Genomic DNA, 4,177 nt, shown 5'->3' on the forward strand with positions numbered 1-4,177 from the left:
CCCCCATCCCCAACCCCTGGGGACACCTTCTAGAACTTGGGTTCCCCTTCCTCCCCCCACCCCGTACCCACCCCCTGGAGACAATTTCTAGACCCTGGGGCCCCCTACCTCCCCACCTCGTACCCACCCCCTGGGGACACTTTCTAGACCCTGGGGCCCCCTACCTCCCCCCCTCGTACCCACCCCCTGGGGACGCTTTCTAGACCCTGGGACCCCCTTCCTCCCACCCTGGCCTCTCCTCCCATATATAATCTCGGAAATGGAGGAGGTTTGATGTTGGCCCCTGTAGCACCCTAAGGGACATGGGTTTCTGTGGAATTGTTCCTGGGGTGAGCTCACTCCCTCCCCTGCAGCCCAATGCCTTTGGACAAGCTGAGCTCAGGAAGTTCTTGATGACACAGAACCTCAAAGATCCTCCTGGGGCTGCCCACAGAGTCCTCCCAAATTTAAACAGCTGTATGTATGAAGAAGAATTCACTCTTGGGGCTAAAGGCTTCATCTCCTCCCCAGGCCAGTGTGGTGCTTGCTTGCCCTGCCTTGCTTCCCGGGCCACTGAGTTCCCTCTTCGTGGCCTGGGGCAGTGCTTTGAGGTGCAAAAATGTCCTCTGCCTCTGCCTGTCCACCTGGTGAGATGCCTGAAGGGCAGGCTGTGGCTGAGGTCTTGGACTAGCTCTGACCTGCCCTCTGGTTCATGTTTTGGACACAGGTTGGTTGTAAATACAGAACCTGGTAAGGTCAGGGCACAGCGGTGAGGTTTCCCTCCCTTTGGCCTCCTCTGGGCTTGGGGCATGTGCTGGGCCGGCCCTGTCCTGGGGCATCCCCGTCCCTCTTTTGAGCCACTGGCTGCTTTCCTTGGCAAGGCCATTATCTCTTCCTCACATGTGAGGAAGCTGGTGCCCAGGGAGGTGAAGGAGGTCATGGCCAAGGGCACGGGAATAGAACCCCACCTTCTCTTGAAGGAGGTCGTACCCGAGGGCACAGAAATGGACCCCACCTTCTCATGGCCTGGGTGAAGTCACCAGGGAGGAGCAGTGCGGGCACCGAGGGCCACTGCAGGGCTTTCAGAGCCTCAGGAAGGGGGCATTCCAGCCTCTGTCTCAGCTCCTGCCTCGGGGCCTGCCATCCTCCAGAAGAGCCGGGGCCTGGCTGGAGTGACCCTGGGCCTTAAGGCAGTTTTAGCAGGGACTGTGAGTGTGAATGTGTGAGTGTGTGATGGTGTGAGTGTGCTAATGTGTGATGCTGTGTGTGTGATGGTGTGAGTGTGTGTGGTGCCATGAGTGTGTGAATGTGTGCAATGCTGTAAGTGTGTGTGTGGTGCTGTGAGTGTGAATGTGGGAGGGCGTGGTGGTGAGTCTGAATGTGTGTGGTGTGAGCGTGAATGTGTGATGGTGTGTGTGTGTGTGGTGCTGTGAGTGTGTGTGTGATGGTGTGTGTGTGGTGCTGTGTGAGTGTGTGTGTGGTGCTGTAAGCGTGGATGTGGGAGGGTGTGATGGTGTGAGTCTGAACTAGTGTGTGTGTGGTGTCATGAGTGTGAACGTGTGATGGGGTGTGTGTGTGGTGCCATGTGAATGTGTGAGTGTGTGATGGCGTCTGTGTGTAGTACTGTGAATGTGTGCATGGTGGTATGAGTGTGAATGTGTGTGTGATGCTGTGTGTGGTGTGTGTGTGTGATGGTGTGTGTGAGCATGTGGTGCCATGTTAATCTGTGTGTGTGATGGTTTGAATGTGTGTGTGGTGCTGTGTGAATGTGTGATGATGTGTGTGTGGTGTCATGAGTGTGAATGTGTGAGTGTGTGATGGTGTGAGTGTGTATGCAGTGTGTGGTGTGTGTGTGGTGGTGTGTGAGCATGTGATACCATGAGTGTGAATGTGTGTGATGCCATGAGTGTGAATCTGTGAGTGTGTGATGCTGTGAATGTGTGTGGTGCCATGAGTGTGAATGTGTGATGGTGTGAGTGTGAATGTGTGATGGTGTGGTGCTGTGTGTGTGTGATGCTGTGTGATGGGTTAAGTGTGTGGTGTGTGTGGTGCTATGTGTGTGAATGTGTGTGGTGCCATGAGTGTGTGTGATGGTGACTGTGAGTGTATGGTGCCATGAGTGTGAATGTGTGAGTGTGTGATGGTGTGTGTGTGTGTTGTGCTGAGTGAATGTGTGTGGGATGGTGTGAGTGTATGATGCTGTGTGTGTATGGTGCCATGGGAGTGTGAATGTGTGATGCTGAGTGTGAATGTGTGAGTGTGTGGTGGTGTGTGCATGATGCTGTGTGTGTTGTGCCATGAGTGTGAATGTGTGTGTGGTGCCATGTGTGTGTGATGTGTGATGGTGTGAGTGTGACTGTGTGTGGGGTGGTGTGAGTGATGCTGTGTGTGTGGGGGTGCCATGGGAGTGTGAGTGTGTGATGCTGAATTTGTGAGTGTGTGGTGCTGTGTGTGATGCTGTGTGAGGGTATGTGGTGCCATGAGTGGGAGTGAGAGCCTGTGGTGCCATGAGTGTGTGTGTGATGCTGTGAGTGTGTTAATGTGTGGTGCCATGAGTCTGAGTAATGCTGTGACTGTGAGCGTGTGATGCTGAGTGTGTGTGAAGGTGTGTGCAATACTGAGTATGAGTGTGTGTGGTGCCGTGTGTGTGTGATGCCATGTTAGTGATTGTGTGTGATGCTGTGTGAGTGTGTGATGCCATGTGTGAATGTGTGTGACGCCGTGTGTGTGGTCCTGTATGTGTGTGATGCTGTGTGTGTGATGCCATGTGTGAGGGAGTATGTGATGCCGTGACTGTGTGTGGTGCCGTGTGAGTGTGATGCTGTGTGTGTGGTGCTGTGAGTGCGTGTGTTATGCTGTGAATGTGTGTGGTGCCAGGAGTGTGCTTGAGTGTGGTGCCATGTAAAAGTGAATGAGTGTGTGATGCTGTGTGTGGTGCTGTGAGTGTGAATGTGTGAGTGTGTGATGCTGTGAGTGTGAGTGCGGGGCTGTGAGTGTGATGCTGAGTGTATGTGTGTGTGGTGCCATGAGTGTGTGTGTGTGATGCTGTGTGTGGTGCTGTGAGTGTATGATGCTGTGTGTGATGGTGTGAGTGTGTGTAGTGCCATGTGAGTGTGCGTGGTGCCGTGTGATCCTGTGTGATGCTGAGTGTGTCAGTGTGCAATTCTGTGTGTGTGGTGTCCTTAGTGTGTGTGATGTGGTGAGTGTGAATGTGTGGTGCCCTGAGTGTGTGTGAGTGATGCCATGTGTGTGTTGTGCCATGAGTGTGTGTGTGATGCCATGTGAGTGTGCAACGCTGTGTGTGGTGCCATGAGTGTGTGTGTGATACTGTGAGGAGTGTGAGTGGTGGTGTGTGATTGGTGTGAGTGGATGTGAGTGGTGCCATGAGTGTGAGTGTGATGCTGTGAGTGTGAGGTGCCATGTAAGTGGTGCTGTGAGTGGGAGTGTGAGTGACTGTGATACTGTGTGAGTGCTGGTGTGAGTGTGAGTAGGGCCATTAGTGTGAGTTTATGGTGCCATGAGTGTGAGTGGTGGTGTGTGAGTGGTGCTGTGTGTGAGTGGCAGTGTGTGTGTGATGCTGTGTGTGTGGTGCCATGTGAGTGTTGCCATGAGTGTGTGTGGTGCTGTGTGTGTGATTCTGTGTGTGTGGTGGTGAGAGTGAGTTGTGCCATTAGTGTGTGTGATGCCATGAGTGTGTGTGTTTGTGGTGCTGTGTGTGTGAGTGGTGGTGTGAATGGTGCTGAGTGGTGCCATGAGTGTGAGTGGTGGTGTGAGTGTGAGTGTGAGTGGTGATGTGTGTGTGGGTGGTGCCATGAGTGAGTGTGATGCTGTGTGAGTGGTGGTGAGTGTGAGTGGTGCCATGCGAGTGTGAGTGGCAGTGTGCGACTGCTGCCATGAGCGTGTGAGTAGCGGCGTGTGTGTGGTTCCATGAGTGTCAGTGTGATGCTGTGTGTGAGTGGTGGTTTGAGTGGTGCCATGAGTGTGTGTGTGGTGCCATGTGTGGTGCCGTGTGTGTGTGTGGTGCCGTGTGTGTTAGTGTGTGTGTGGTGCCATGAGTGTGTGTGTGGTGCCGTGTGTGTTAGTGTGTGTGTGGTGCCATGAGTGTGTGTGTGGTGCCGTGTATGTTAGTGTGTGTGTGGTGCCATGAGTGTGTGGTGCCGTGTGTGTTAGTGTGTGTGTGGTGCCGTGTGTGTTAGTG

At 53.7% G+C, this 4,177-nt stretch overlaps 2 protein-coding genes across 9 annotated transcripts in view; both read right to left on the reverse strand.

Moving 5' to 3' along the window:
* The window catches only part of C8G (complement C8 gamma chain), a 618,926-nt gene that overhangs the window by 424,720 nt on the left and 190,029 nt on the right, over nt 1-4,177 (reverse strand). The gene's annotated exons all lie outside the window — the stretch shown is intronic.
* GRIN1 (glutamate ionotropic receptor NMDA type subunit 1) overlaps nt 1-4,177 on the reverse strand; it is a 33,415-nt gene that overhangs the window by 24,210 nt on the left and 5,028 nt on the right. The window lies entirely within an intron of this gene.

The sequence above is a fragment of the Cebus imitator genome, unplaced genomic scaffold, assembly GCF_001604975.1.
Source record: "Cebus imitator isolate Cc_AM_T3 unplaced genomic scaffold, Cebus_imitator-1.0 Scaffold339, whole genome shotgun sequence".
NCBI classification, from domain to species: Eukaryota; Metazoa; Chordata; class Mammalia; order Primates; family Cebidae; genus Cebus; species Cebus imitator.